Source organism: Mustela putorius, unplaced genomic scaffold, assembly GCF_011764305.1.
Source record: "Mustela putorius furo isolate JIRA1106 unplaced genomic scaffold, ASM1176430v1.1 tig00000430_pilon_pilon_pilon, whole genome shotgun sequence".
Lineage (NCBI taxonomy): Eukaryota > Metazoa > Chordata > Mammalia > Carnivora > Mustelidae > Mustela > Mustela putorius.
In genome coordinates, this window is record NW_025421377.1 from 6134853 (window position 1) to 6150700 (window position 15848).

At 44.8% G+C, this 15848-nt stretch overlaps 1 protein-coding gene across 3 annotated transcripts in view; it reads right to left on the reverse strand.

The window, feature by feature from the left end:
- The window catches only part of LNX1 (ligand of numb-protein X 1), a 176376-nt gene that overhangs the window by 105537 nt on the left and 54991 nt on the right, over window positions 1-15848 (reverse strand). Inside the window, exons 2-4 of one of the 3 annotated variants that reach the window (XM_004764957.3) lie at window positions 12544-12609; window positions 11584-11769; window positions 11323-11450 (exon numbers count right to left, since the gene is read on the reverse strand). The gene's annotated coding sequence lies outside the window, so the exon portion shown is untranslated. Of the gene's footprint in view, window positions 1-11322; window positions 11451-11583; window positions 11984-12543; window positions 12610-15848 lie in introns of those variants that run through there. The other 2 variants (XM_045079748.1, XM_004764959.3) reach the window with 2 other exon arrangements.

The window sequence follows — 15848 nt, forward strand, 5'->3', positions numbered from 1 at the left end:
CTGTCTGTGAGCTCATGAGAGGTCATTTGTATCTTGTCACCCGCATGTTAAAAAAAATAGTCTTAAGAACAGCTTTGGGGATATAAACTGTTTGGGAGAGGGGAAAATGTCTGCATGACAGAACCTACCAGAACAATGGGGTCCCTGGTGTGATGGCGTCCTGCTAATTCTCCTTTAAATGCACCCTGGCTTTGCAGAAAATGGTAACCCGAGAGAAAATAATACACTGTGCTGGAGAGACAATGGAGAAATACGTCATGTGGCAGGCTGCACTGACAATTTCACATTTTCCTCGTCCTGAAAGGACAAGACTTGACTCCACGGCTCCTCCTGAATGGCTGTATGAGTCACAGCTTTACAACAACAGTGATGGGATGTCATATTATTAAAAAGAATTCATCCTCTCAGTCAAAGGCAGTGTACTGCATTGGACTTTGACCTTGACAAAGATGAAACATTGATAGTCATAGGCTCTTTGTGTTGAAAGGGACCTTGAGAGAAGGTTCCTACATGAAACAGCCCTTTCCTACCTTCTAAAATAGATCGTCCTGCATTGGAGAGCTCGAACTTCTAGGAGGAACAGTCTGCAGATGAAACAAAAATTTGCTTCTCTAGAACTCATCTATTTCCTCCATGGGTGCCAGTATTTCTCCTAGGAGCTGTTTAGAACATGTAACACTCAACACACAACAAAACAAAAGAATATGTCAAATTTCTGAAGTCCCTTAATTACTGGACGACACCCCATTTCCCACACCCACCCCTCCAGGTCCAGCAGCCTTAGCCTTTCTGGCATTCCTTCTAGTTTCCCTAGACTCTGTGAGGCTGACCACTCTCTTCCAGAAACTCCCTCATGGTTCAGGGTCCCTCCTACAGTGTACGGGTAAAATGAACCCCAAAACTCCAGGACAGCATGAAACAGACTAACTGTGCACAGAGCCTAGGACGGCGTCTGCTTTCTCGGGCCACTGCGGTCACTGTAGTCCTGGCCTGCTCTGAGCCAGACACTGCCCTGAGGCCTGGAGAAAGCTATCAGCAATTCCTGAGCCCAGAGGGGAAAACAAAATCCAGGGCAATAAAGTGGAAAAGCAGCGGCTGGGAACACAGTTTAGAAAATGCAAAGATACTTAGCGGAATTAGGTGGATTTATTTAAACAGAAATTCCTCACTGGCTAAACACTTGAGTATCGGAATCCGCAGCATATCCCGATCCCAAGAATGAGTGGTATTTGGGGCTCTGGACTTTCCCATTTGTCTGCGAGCGTGCTTATATTTTGATACATCTTGTTCTCAAATGTACTGACAACCTGAACAGGAGCTAAGAGAAATGCAAACCATTTAAAAGCATGGCAAGTCAGAGATCACGGTTTCATCCAGAGGGCAAACCTCCATGAACACTCACTGACACCCCCAATAAATGAAAATGAAAAAGTTAAAGAAGTGAGGCCATGGCAGTGGATGGAAGGCCAGTGACAGGAACTGGAAGTCCCACAGCTCTGGACATGCCTCAAAAAAAAGAAAAAAAGAAAAAGAAGAGAAAAGGAAAGAAAAGAAGAGAAAAGGAAAGGAAAGAAGAGAAAAGACAGGGAAAGGAAAAGGAAAGGAAAAAGACCAAGAAAAAAGCTGCACAAGGACTGGGAAAAAAGTGTCTAAGGAGGTGTCCTAGACACCTGCCCCCCCCCCCCAGGTGAGCCTTTCACCAAAGGGCTTGTAGTTGGAGGAAGAATTTGCTTCCCATGAGAGGGAAGAAGTGACATCTAAGCCAGGCCCCGAAATGATCACCAGATGATTGAATCCCAAAAGAGCCTTGTTTTGAGAGTGTGTGTTAAGTGACAAGCATCCTCTCCAGCAGGGACTCTGTGACCCTGTAAACAGTGTGAGGTTCTGCCCTCCTGTGATGGGGCTGCTTCCTGGGTTCTGCTGATGTGCTTAATGTTGTTCAAAATCTCCTAATCCCTTCCACCAACCCCAGTGTTTTACACAAACCCATAATGACTAAGAACCCCTATGCTAGAGGATTTCCGAGGAAACTTTCAGCTTCAAGAACAGAGCTGGAGGGTTTTTTGTTTTTGTTTTTTGTTTTTTTTTGTTTTGTTTTGCTTTGTTTTTAATCATTGGGGATGCTTTGAACTTTGGATGAAGCTATGCAGGGCAGAAGGATTGCAGGACAGGGTTCAAACTGGTCATGGAGGCCACACCTTAGTGCAGAGATCCTAGTCAGTCCGGAACACCATCCCGGACCGTGAAGACCAGAAATACGCTCATGCAGGAATCGAATGGGAAGAGTGCTGGGAAATTCATCACATCGGTGGCCTCATTTCTCTTTCCAAAATAATTATCAGCTGGCATGTTTGTCGAACCACGGCCTGCCATGACCCTGCCTGGAACTCCTAAATTAGATTATTGGTGGGGGTGAGGGGGAGTGATTGCCAAAGTTAGCGCAAGCTCTATCTCTGTCTAGCAAACAAAGTAGATTTATAATTACATTTTAAATTATAGAAAGACTGTGTGAAACTTGGAGGTATCAATAAGGTACCATCAATTTTTAAGAAATACCAACTGTGAACTAAGGGACATAAGAGGGTGAACAAATGCTCTGGGGGCTCTTCCTTAGCTTCTAGACACATCAGTAATAGGGAGGAATTAAATGCTTTAGGGGCCTGAATAGAAATGGTCACACCTGGGCTAAAAACTGTCTTTGAACCAAGAGGGGTTGAAGTGGGGGCTGAGGGAGCAGGGGCACCATATACATTTCCAGAAAAAGGAGCGAGAACACAAAGAAGGCAGGTGGACTGTTGCAAAGGTCAGGGTTAGGTCTGATCCTACTTCTTATCAAAATCCATGATCTCCAAGAGAGAGCAAGCAATTCACTCCTTGCATCTTCGAGTGACACCAGCCTGCATAGTGTTGTCTACATTAGAAGGGACAGAAAAAATAAATCTAAATGGTCTTTAAAGACGTCAAAATATCTTCAAGAAATTAAAGGAGACTCAAACTGAGAGGAGACAATGTCTGGGGTCCAGAACCCCAAGAGAAGTGTTCATGTGTAAAGAGTCCCAGGGGGCAAGTGGATCAGATACAAGCTTTAGTAGCCCCGGGAAGATCTTTTACAAGCTGCTTGGAGAGGAGCTTTGCCTCTCTTGACTGAAGATTTACTGCCTCTCACCTCGGTATCATGGAGCCCCTTTTCCTACCTGGGTTTGTTTGTAAGAACTCTGTCCCAGAAAAAAAAAAGTCTTTCCATCTCCTGGTCCATCAACATGATGGAATGGAGCTGACCCCCTGCCAACAACAAGAATGAAGACAGACTATTTTGGCTTGACCAAGGACTCTGTTCATGCAAATACTTGGCCTAGGATCTTGGGAAGAGCTAAAGTCAGAGGAGAGGCATGGAAAAGCAGGCTGACGTTCTTCTACCCAAGGCTGAAAAACATATTCACGAAATGCTTTTTTTTTTTTTAAACAGATAACCAAATTTTATAGAGGGAAAGACAAGGTGAAGGAAGATATTTGAATTCTCAATATTGTTTCTGCTATATTTTAATTCTATATATATTCATTGATCACCTATGCCATGCCTGGCCTTGGTCTTGAATTCTGTGGGACCTCCCATAAGGAATTCAATTTTATCTTCAGTAAGTTTAAGTCTAATTAGAAAAAGGAGCTTACTTACAGAAAAAAATGTTAAAGCACTGCAAAAAAAAAAAAAATACACAATGAGTATGGCAAGGAGTATGATCTGTGTACCACCCCCTGCCCCCCCACAGGAGACAGAGACAAGTTGTGGAGGAAAAGAGGTAAGAAAACAGTATAATGTGACCCAGAATGGTTAGGACAGCTCGTGGAATAGTAGGGTTTCAGGGCAGATCATCAAAGATTAAGGGTGTTTGGACAAGTGGGAAGAAATTAAGATAGGGGAAGAGCCTGAGCAAATCCCCTAGTCAAGGAAGAGAAATAGACATATTGGTGTTTGATGACCTGTACATGAGGATTTTAAAATTATTTAAGAAATCATAGGACTTTGAGTTGGGTAAGAATCTTAGATTCTCCCCAAGAACAAGAATCCTCCTTAAAAAAGCCCTATAGGATGGTCTACCAGCCTCTGCTTGGAACACCTACAATGATGGGGAGCTGTTTTCCTACAGCTAAATGCTTTCTTTTTGTTACTTGGACGTTTCAATGTGACATAGATCACATTCACTCCCTCAAAACATGGCAAGCCCCACCCCCCATTAATGAGGGAATTGGTGGTTTCTCTCTTGTCTTTCTTTTTGTCTCTGGTTCTTCCAGTTGTCTTCCTTGATAGTTGAGGTGGTAGTAAAGGGTCCACCCAGGATGTTCTCTAGTTTGATGAGGTCCCTTTGAAAACATGGCACCCAGAAGTGGACATCTACCTAGTTGTGGTCAGATGGTTCAGTGGAGGGGTTGCTTCCTTAACCAAGGTACTACTTGTATTTAAAGCAACATAAGATGGCCTTTACTGATTTGATTTCGCAGATACATTACACTATTGACTGAAAAAACTCAGCAGATCTTTTGATCATAAAACACTATTTTGCCTTGAACACAGAAATACATGATGGAAAAAAAAAAAGAAATACATGGTAGAGGTGAAGGCTACCTATTATAAACTCTCTTTACCTATTTTTTGACCAATATTTCAGCCTCTGCAAGGACAAAGAATCATTCTATATAAGTAGTGGGAGAGCCTATGTCTATGAATGTCAGGTGGGGTGTGTGGGTGTGTAGCAGGTGGAATGTTGGCTTCCTAAAACATCTTGCCCTGTCCTAATCCCCAGAACCTTATCAGAAAAAAAAAAAAAAAGGCCCTTGAAGATGAATTGAGTTACGGATCTTGAGATCATCTTGGATTATCTAATTTACCTCAAATACTATGACAAGTGTCTTCATTAGACACAGAAGAAGAGAACACACCCACGTAGGAGAAGGTGATAGGAACCCCACAAGGTAACAAATTCCAGGAGGCATCAGAAGTGGGAAGAGGCAAGGAAGGATTCTCCTGGAGCCTTTTGAGAAAGCGAGGTCATGCTAACACCTTGATTTCAAACTTCTGGCCTCAGAAGTGTGAGAGAATAACTTTTGTTGGTTTAAGCCACCAGGCTTATGGTGATCTGTTATGGCGGCCTGAGGAAACTAACAGAGAAAGCTCTGTATTTCCTGGGGTGTTCCCCCCCTAGAATGGGGGAAAACATCCCCAGGAATCCACACCAACACTTCCCTCCATGGTTTAGGGATATGGAAAGTAGGTTGGGAATGACAGCCACTTAGACTGCTCCATTCTTATGGAGGCAGTGCTCCCCTTGTAAAAAAAAAAATGTAATAATTTTTTTTTAATCCATTACAAAGTTAGAACGCAGATGTTTCCACGATGACTGGTAAGCCAAGTTTGCTAGCGCCCCCAGGGGAAAAAGACTACAGAGACACCAGCTGAGTGTGTGTGTGTGTATTGTAGAGCACAAGGCACATCTAACAAGGATACTGAACGAGAAGTTTGAAAACACTAGGTGACTCATGTATTAATGTGAGTACGTAGGAACCTAACCGCGCAGCGTTCTATTCAAAGACGGCCACGTGACTGCCAAAAGCAGTCATAGGCAAGTTATGCAAATCATCTCCCAGATGGCAATGACATATTTACACCTCACCATCATACATGTGCTGTTGCCATGCTCTGTGCCAAGAGGCTATTAAAGAAAATTCTTGGAGAGTTTTCCACTCTGCTGTTGGTGAAGCCTTTTGTGTGCCTGTGACAAATGCATCAAACACAAGAAGCAAATAAGAGTCACTGGAAAATAATGGTGGAATTTAAATCCACACATTCCAAGGCACAAACGAGTGATGTAAAAAACACCACCACCAATAACAACAACGTGCCCTGTGAATTGGGCCAGAACCTACTGCAAGGGTTATACTAGGGTAGAGTCAATTTACCCCGTCAAAGAGCATGGTTCCCAACAGCAAGGGGAAGAGGTTCCTTCAGAAAGGCAGAGGAAGAAGGGCAGGGATGAAAAGAATAGAAATGAAGAGATTCTCGTAAAAACTGTAAATCTCAAATTCAGAAGTCATTTTGTCTACTCCCTACCTGAGGCAGGAATCTCTTCTTCCTCCTTTTTTTTTTTTTTTAAGATTTTATTTTATTTGACAGAGATCACAAGCAGGCAGAGAGGCAGGCAGAGAGAGAGGGGGAAGCAGGCTCCCTAACGAGTAGAGAGCCTAATGTGGGGCTTAATCCCAGGTCCCTGGGACCATGACCTGAGCGGAAGACAGAAGCTTTAACCCACTGAGCCACCCAGGTGCCCCTTTCCTTCTCCTTTTTAGAATATGGTAGAAAATAAAACATAATAATAATTACTATTTAAGTAAGCAAGACACAGTGCTGGGTACTCTACGTGTATTTTCTCGTTTAATCTCGAGACTATTGCTATGAGATCAATATAACCCCCATTTTATAGATGAATACATGTGTCATTAAGGAAACACAAATTCTCTCTGGCATTCACTCATTCATTTTTCAATACATACTAGGCACATGTAAACACAGCAAATAAACAAATATTCCAAACATACCAAGAAAAAATAACCTTCAGTGTCAGGGGAGTCAGTACCCCAAAAAAGGCAACCTACTGGATTTTTGGACCGCTCTCATTCTTAGAAAGTTCTTTCTTATATTGATCTGAGAGGCGTCTCCATGTAACTAAGCAATAGGTCACTGTGGTGTCTTTGTTCACTTAGAACAAAAGGAGGTAAGAGGACATGGTGAGGGTAAGGGGTTTACAGGAGGCAATTGACATTCTTGGTTTCTCATTTCAGTTAAGAGCAGTTTCTGTACTTAACAACATGTCTGGTTTTCATGTTAACCCTTATTCTTTGGGGATCACAGATGGCCAAATCCCATGAACCCAAAAAGAGAGATGTAGTCTTCCTTGAAAATAGTTTTGAAAAGCCCTTGATAGCTTGGAGGCATTGTCAGAGGACCAGAAATATGCCACCCACATAAAAGCGAGTCTGCGTGGTGCCAACCCATAAATATCAGGAATAGTTATGTGTCACCTGCAGGAGGTCCATGAATGCTGAAGTGATGAGGAGGACACATATCAGAGCCACCCTCGTGAGTCCTCTCTTGGCAGCGTCTTATAAGAATGGCCTTTCAAGTGGTCAGAATCCCAGCAGCAGAACCTCTTTTCACCACTCAACTGTGGAATTCACATCCAAAAGGGAGACTCTGGAAGCCAGGGAGCTGGGAATCGCTGCTCTGGGAGAACCCACTGTTTATGGACCTCATGGAATCCTCCCACCACAGGTCTGCAGAAGACCAGGCCTTTCGATGGGCAGCTACCCTACCCTGGAGCTCCAAGATAAACAAGATCATCCATGTTAACGGGCTTTCTGTCTAAACCTTTGGGGGCCTTTTGGGAAATCTGTTATTCTCAAAGAGTCTTTGGCCCTCTGCTGACTACTCTTTCCAACATTGCTATGTCCAAACTGTAGCATGACCTGAGAAGGCGGACTTTAACCGAAATAATCATTGTTTCCTCTACAGGCTCACCTCAGAGACAGATGGGGTTCAGTTCCAGGCCACCACAATAAGGCGAGTTCACAACAAAACAGATAGCATAATAAAGCCAGTCAAGGGAATGTTTTGGTTTCCCAGTGCGTATATAAGTTTAAACTCTATCATAGTCTATTACACATGGCATCGCATTACATCTAAAAAAGCGATGTGTGGACTTTAATTTAAAAATCCTTTCTTGCTAAAAAATGTTAACCATCATCTGAGCTTCTAGTGAGTCGCAATCACTGGGCACACGTCACCATAACACGTGTAATGGTAATGAAAAGTTTGAAATACGGTGAGAATTACCAAAATGTGACATGGCGACACAAAGGAACAAATGCTGTTGGGAAAATGGCACTGATGGACGTGCTAGAGGGAGGCTTGCCACAACTCTTCCACTTGTAAAAAAAAAAAATGCAGTATTTGCAAACTGCAATCCAGTCACGTATGTACTGCGTGTACCAAAAGCTATGCCTGTACTAATCCAACGAGGGTTAACTGATTGAGCCCCTACTCTATCATGGACCAGGCACTTCGCACGAAACCATCTCCTGTTTGATCCTTACCACAGCACTGGCTTTGGAAAGTATTCCATTTTCCAGATGAGGCTATGTGCGACCGAGAGGCATGAAGCGGCTTATGTCCATTATGTTGTGGAATCGGGTCTCGAACCCAGATCTGTCACATTCCAACTTCCTTTAGAAAAATAATAGTAGCAAGAGCTCACATTGTGTCAGGTAGTAGTCTAAGCACTTTGGACACCGCGCTCATTTCTTCCTCATAACGAGCCTGTTTTATAGCTGGGGTAAGGGGGTCCAATCACCATCACAGGTCACACTGTTAACATAAGAGAGCGCTGGCTTTGGAACCCCGGCAATCTGATGCTAACAGAAGGTAAATAAACATGGACACTGCTGGGCAGGGAGGCTGAGGTTCCTCTCCAGGACCCTCTAAGCATACCAGGAGTAGGGTTGAGGTTATGAACCCTTGTCCTCAATCAGCTGGTGAATGATGAAAACTTGCCTTAGCTTTTCAGGATAGGGTGAGACTTAGAGGAGCCTGGGAACATCTCTGCTCTCCTGCCATGCCTCAAGGTCCTTCAATGGCATGGGATATTCCAGAACTGAGGCGATCATCTCCAAGGGAGCTACAAGCCCCCTTCCCCAGTGCAGGGCAGGCTCCCAACTAGCCACCTCCCTCTCGTCCTGGTGACTTGGCATGGCAGATCACCAGGTTGTGGCTAAGGGTGTTTACCTGCAAGATTGGAGGAAACCCAGCACCCACCCTGCCCAGGAGAGAGAGCATGGTTGAAAGCAGAAAAGGTCGCCTGCCAAGTCAGATTACAGCCGACGACAACAGGAACATTTTCCCGGCAGGCCTGCGGAGGACCACATTCGGTGTGTCTGTTGGGGTGTGAGAGCTTTGCCGTGGGAAAGGCAGGAGGACAGCAGCTCCTAAGCACGTTCGGGAGCTGGCAGAGACCGACTGGCCTGGCTCGTGTGACGCAGTTTAAGCGTTCTCCTGCCTCCTGCCTATTTTCTTTCTCTGAACTGTTAACATCGGAGTTAATTATGTACAATTAATACCATAACAAGAGCTATCAGGGTTCCTAATGATGGCAACCGCAGATCTTTTATCTTGGTAAGGTCAGACTACCTCTGTCGGGCACCCAGGAAAATTCCTTCAAGAATGGCCCGCACCTCTATTTGGTCCCCTGTAGCGCCAGTCACTGGTCACTCGACACCCTCCGCGTGTTACCCCATGTGCTTCTCATGAGCACTTCAATCATAAGGCTCGTCTCCTGTTTTACTGACGAAGAAACGGACGTTCTGAGAAGTCCAGTAACCTGCTCATGAGTATGCATGGAAGACACAGTGTGTTTTCCAGTCAGACCTATCGCCACTTGAACCAAGAGATGGGATTACTACAGGCAGGAAGCCGCTGTGGGTCCTTCACCCCTCTGGACAATACTTGTGTGTAAATTATCCAAGAGACCAAGTGCCTTCTAGATAACCTGACTCTGGATTCCAGCCTCCATATTTTCTTTCCTTTCTTCTATCTGGAGGCATAGCATCCTGAGCTGTGTTCCTTTAGTGGGGAAGGACCTTGACATACAGTGATGAAAGGTATTTAATCGTAACATCACTGCTGTGCAAAGAGCTAACAGTCCATGGTAATCCAGAGGAATGCGTCTCGTGGAGAGGTCTGTGACTTTAAAGACACGGTCCTCTCCAGAAACAGTCAGGATGGAGGAGACCCTTTCTTTTCTTCTGCTGACAAAGCTCTGAATCAAGTGAGAATACTGCTAAGCGACAACCTTGCAGCCACCATCCAAATACAGCACTGGGGTGGAGGAGTGGGGGGAGTAGAACAGACAAAAGTCAGTGCGAGAACATTATGAGCTTCCAAGGAGGGAGAGAGAAATTGGCAACAAGGCCCCAGGCAGATTCTCAGTGGTGAGAAGCAAGGGTCTGAGACCAAACTTTGCTCAGCTTATTTCCATTTTTCCTTCTGGAGAGTTGACAAGCGCCTTGAATTTCCAGGGGAATGAAAATGAGTGTAACTCCCAACAGCTTATTCCTTTGCAAAGATCTTTGCAAACAGATCTCAGAAAAGTCACTGATGAATCCAGAATGAAATGTTCCCTGGCTGGTTCATTTCTCCCTCTACAGTTTCCAGCTCATCCCGGCAGGGGACTGGGTTTATTTTCCTTTCTCTAAGGACAGTGCTGGCTGCAGAGTGTGGCTCTTGGGCTGTCAAGAACAGAAGTAAGACAGGCTGGCAGATCAGGATTAAGAAAACAAAAATGGATCCTAGAGGTAAAATTACTAAAAAAAAAAAAAAAAAAAAAAAAAAAAGTCCTGGCAGAACAGTCTTTTCGGTAGATTTGCTATTAAAAGAGAAAAAGAAAGGTGGAAGAATTGAAAAAAAAAAAAAATGTTAAAAATCCGACCTGAAGTTACATTCATTCTTGTTAAGCATGGAGGAAATAATCTTTACTTTAACCAAAGGTCAGCAGGCAGCCAGTCCAGGTCTGGATGTAAACAGCTCTAATCCGGACTGCAAAGTGGTTTTTTAAGAACGTCAACAAAGAAAAAATAAAACCCAGTAGACTTTTTTAGAGAAGAAAGAGGGAGGAAAATGAGTGTTGGCCTCTGAGAAGGGCAGCAGAAGGTAGTCGTCTGAGCACCGGACTTCTGGCAGGGGTGGCGGGGGCGGGGGGGGGGGTGGCCACATGTAAGGTCATCTCACAGGTTCAGATGGAAATTGCCTCTGGTGCGACAAACGCAGAGAAGTAAGGCCAAATAAGGCAAATGAGGCAAAAATAAGGCAACTCTGAATTCATTCGGCCCTGGCCTCCCAACCCTCCCTTAAAACGGGCTGAACAGGTCTGAGTCTTTGAGTTCAGTTTCAAAAAAGCCTCCACTGCACTCCACTCCAGGGTTAAAAAAAAAAAAAAAAAAAAAAAAAAAATCAGATCAACTTCCAGACAAGCAGAGCCTGGCTTAATGATTAAGAGAAACAAAAAGGATTAAATATCTGGCCTGGGAGAATTTTCCTGTACAACCCAAATGTCAAAGGCATCTCTCTGCTCTTCCCTCTCAAAAGAGCTTCTCCCTGTGGGACAAACACCCGGGCTAAGTCATTCAGCTTTTATTTTTTCGTTCAATTTCCTCATTCAGAGAGATCCCTCAGGGGCCAGGGGTCTAAATGCCAAAAGAGAAAAATGAAGGGTTTCAACTCACCTTTTCCAGTGCGTGTCCCGGGCACTCAAGGCAGCCGCAGCCCCGAAGTTCCCATGCCTTGTGGGTGAATCTGGCAGTTCCTGGGGCTCCCGGAGCAGTGACCAGGCTCAACCTTGGTGCACAGGTGCCTAAGGAAGGAGGAGGGCATTGGTTGGTCGAGAGCAGGAAACGTGTGACATCACGGGAGCCTCACAGATAAAACATTGCTGGGCCTTTAGCTATTGAAACAGTCAGTATAGGTCCCGCCCACCTGTCATTTACCTGAATACCTGGGAGCAGGTAGGTGGCGTCTCTGTGCAGACAGATGAATCAGTTAGAGCAATTGGCCCACTGGAATTTACTTTCTTTCCTGAGCACAGCACGTGCCCAACCCCGTGGACAGATCTGAATTTACAAGCATGGTGGCTTCCGCGGCCCCTTCCTCTCTCCCCCTTCCCAAATAGCTACCTATAAAAAAGAGTTCAAAAGGAAATTTAAACACAGAGACAGTGTGTTGATGGGCGTAAGAAAGAAGAGTGTGAAGATCCCTCGACCGCTTGGAAAACATTTGAGAATTGCCCTCAAAAGCTGTTCTGAATAGCATCCCTTTGAATCCAGTGCTTCTCTGTTCCGATATTAAAAACTGGAGGTGACACTTCAAATTCATTAAAAAAAAAAAAAAATCTAAACAGGCTACTGGTTGGCAGTTTCAAGGTCGGGGGTTTTCAAATGCTTTTTCTCCTCCTCCCACACCGGCGGGAGGACAGCGTTTTAATTCCATATTCAGGAGTTTGTAAAACTTGGGTCTTTCCTACGGCGGCTTCCTGGGCTGTTAGTCACATGGAGCTGACAGTTCCCTCTAAGCCTGCAATTAGCAGCCATTTAAATGATTCAGATTTGAATGATGGTACAGTAATAAGGTGGCTTTGTCTGCTGAATTACAGCCAGGAAGAAGGAGTCAGAATTATTTCTGTCCCAAGCGTGCTGTGTGACCCTGGGCAAGTCACGGTGTTGCTTCAGCTCTGCCAGCAGGCTGACAGGAACGCCAAGCTCAGCTCTGCCCGCGCACTGCACCAGCTGGGAGCTATAATGACTGACTGTTAAGCCCTTTGGCATCTTTCAGACTATTGTAAACAACTGCCTGCATTGTATTAAATGAAATTGTATTTCTGCCCCCACCTCTACCCCCCCCCCCACCCCCAGCATCTCCCGACCATTCATTCATTCTCTGGAATGTGCTACCTGGGGAAATTGTGGCTTCTCCCTCCCAGGAGATGGTCTGCTGGTCCAGAGAGACTTTTTATTCCCCTTGAAGGAAAAAAAAAAAGTAGAAATTCCTATTCCCCACTGCCTTATTCTGTGTCCCTCTTCTCCTGATACCAGAAACCCTTTGGTTCCATGGGTTCGAACATTGTACTGCTTCGGTGGGTTATGGTCGGTCGTTGGGTGAGTAGGTTAGTGGCTTGGCTGGGGGAGGGGTGGAGGAAGAGGAATCAGTGAGAGGGGGAGGGGCAGAAGAGGAAAGGAAGGAAGTCTTGATTCTGTTCTCTTGGCCTCAACTTTGGGCTCAGCCAATCATCCAAGACCTTGTGAAACCACCAGGGAGGGAAGAAGGAGCAGGGCGGACTCTGCATACTTCACCAGGAGGAGAGCGGGCTCCTCTCCCCCAGCTATCCCAGATGGCACACCACCTTCCCCACCTGGGACCCGGGTGCACTGTGAAGAGAATGAAAATCTTTAAAAACAAAACAAAACAAAACAAAAAACTCCCATGCATATTTTTCTCCAACAGAAACTAAGGTTGGTGTGGCCTCTCCTTCAGTGTTAACAAGAAGAGGCAAACCCTTTTCCATGCGGGTCATTCAGGAAAAGTACCAGTCCCTCAGCTTATTCTCAACTGAGAAACAAAAGCAAAACACAGGCTTCTTCTTCACTTGGATAGGGTGTCCCCTGCGCCCTGAGAAGGGCAGGGCGAGCCACCAACCTGATGAATCATCTAGAAGGCTCAACCTCTGACACTCTTGGGTCTACCTGCCTTCCCTGTGTGTCAATCATGCCTTACGTTTTTCTAGGGCCTCCAAGTCTGTCCCCAGAGAGAATGGAATCACAGACAGATTTTTTCTGTGTGTTTTTGAGTTTGTTTTTGTTTTTTTGATGGGGGAGCTATGTGTTTTGGGGGGCCAGGGGAGAGCTTGTAGGAAGTGACAGTGCATGATGCTTTATCCAAAGGCCTCCTGGCTATGGGCTTTACTTGCTGGATTCACAAACACTTGGCCTTCTGTAAGGATGGCCTGATGAATAAAAATTAAGAACAAGAGTTGAGGCAGGAGGGGAATTTGCTCCCTGGTGTGGTTGTATTAAATGAAGAGAAAGAGAAAAAAGTAGATACATTTTACACAATCAGCCATCCTCAGTGAGGTGCATCTTGCTATACCTAGATTTAGAACAATCTCTAAAGGTTAAAAAAAAATCAATATGGGCTTCTTTATTCCATTAGGGCTGTGACATTATGAAGGAAATGATATTTCTAAACGATTGGTGAAGAGATTTAAGTAATAAGCATAAAAAGCTGACATCGAATAAGTGCTTACTGGGGGCTACTTACAGTTCTAAGCACATTTTACAACAGTCCTAGATGTTAGGTACTATTTGCATTTAAAGCTGGGAAATCCAAGGCATAGGAAGGCTGAGAACTTAAGGGCAGCCCAGCCAGCAAGTAGCTGGCCCAGAGCAGTTTTAGCCAGTGGAAAGAAAGGGAGGAGAGTTTCTGATTTTATGCTCACCAGGCAACCTCTTGGACACTAACTAAATTTCTAACCCCTCCTCTATTCAGAAGGAAGTATCTTGTGGAAGTAGCCCTGGGGGTGTGTGTAAGTTTCTGGGAAGAAGTGTCTTCAGCTGCAAATGAGTTATTAATCTGGTTTCTACGTAGACTATATGTGTACAGAACATATATACATATGCAAATATAGGCATATATAACAGATGCACGTATTTATGCATATAGTTATGAGGAAACACACTCTGAATGCATTACTTGACATCACCGTTTGGAAACCTGTCAAACCCACCCCAGGAATGGAAGATCAACTTGAGGGGCCTCATCAGAATGATCAATTGTAAATCTCAATAGTATCTTCTAGGGTGATTTCTCTGTAAAAATCCAACAGTCTATACCTTTAAAATCGGAACATCTCATCAGGACAGCCTTAAGAACACAGAACTACCTACAACTGGATAATATGAGACCATGTAAAGTTAAGTTCCAGTACGAACCACAACCATGATGGGTGGTTGAGCCTGGCTTGGCAAATACCTACACGCACAATGTTCCATTCTTCCCCCTACACACCAGACAGGGGACCCACTAGTCCTTGCTGAACCACCATGGCACCCTTTAGCTGAGAGGTAACCTCAGAATCGTCAAGATGAAAGTCCAAAGACGGTGTAACTTCTAGGTCTTGTTTCACAGAAGGTGGAGGGATAATCGGGAAAGGAACAGAGTGGTGTTGGCTGGTGCCATCGGGGAAGACTTCATGGAGAAGTCTGATGGATTGGCAAGATGGTGGGAAGGGCACACAGTTCCAGACGTGGTGGCAGTGTAGATGGGGGCAGGGATTATTGCAGCCTGTGTGTGTTGAGGAGGAAGTGGTGGTGGGCGAGCAGAGGGAGGCCAGGGAAGAAGATCCATGGCATGCTCAGTTTGGACAGGTAAGGTGGGACCAAATTCTGAAGACCCTCAAGGACTGACTGCTTCGGGTCTTTACTGTGTTACTGGCTACTACTCTCAAGATGAATAAGCAGCTTTTTTAATTGGAGGAAAAAAGGAAGAAAGAAATTCAACATCTTGAGCATGGAGTAATTTATTAAGAGTGACAACGTTTTAAGAAACCAACTGAAAAATCCACCCTTAAGTACAGGGAACAAACAGGTGGTTGCCAGAGGAGAGGTGTGGGAGGGAGATGGGTGTGGAACCGAAAAAGGGGATCAAGAGTACACTTCTCCAGGAAAAATAAAGAATGACCATGTCTTCAGTGCGGAGGTAAATCTCTAGGAGATGCCATTTTGGCTACCTTATGATCTTCAGAGACACGCCTCCTCTGCAGTCCTTATATCCTATAAATACGGTCGTCTGGAGGGACAGGTGGAATGCATTAGAAATCTCTCTGAACTCAAGGTTGGGCCTGTCCTAGTTAACCAGCCAGCTCACTTGGGCTTTTTGATTAGCTTGAATTCTTTTATGTATCCTGACAGGGAAATCTAAGTGGGGAAAGAAGGTCTGGTTTCAAAGCTCTTTCCTTCTCGATCAACACAATGAAGGTTGGCATTCTCAAGGATTCCTCCTGGCAATGAACCTATTGCTAAGAGCATGCCTCGTGATTCCTCAGAATTACTTTGCCCCTGTTTGCTTCTTTTTTTTTTTTTATGGCATATTTGTAGAGTTGTCTCAGATGACTAAATGCCACAACAAAACACAGTCCATGTGATTTTAATATACACATCTCAAGAAAAAGCCACTTTGGCTGCAAGTACCTGGTGTTATGAGA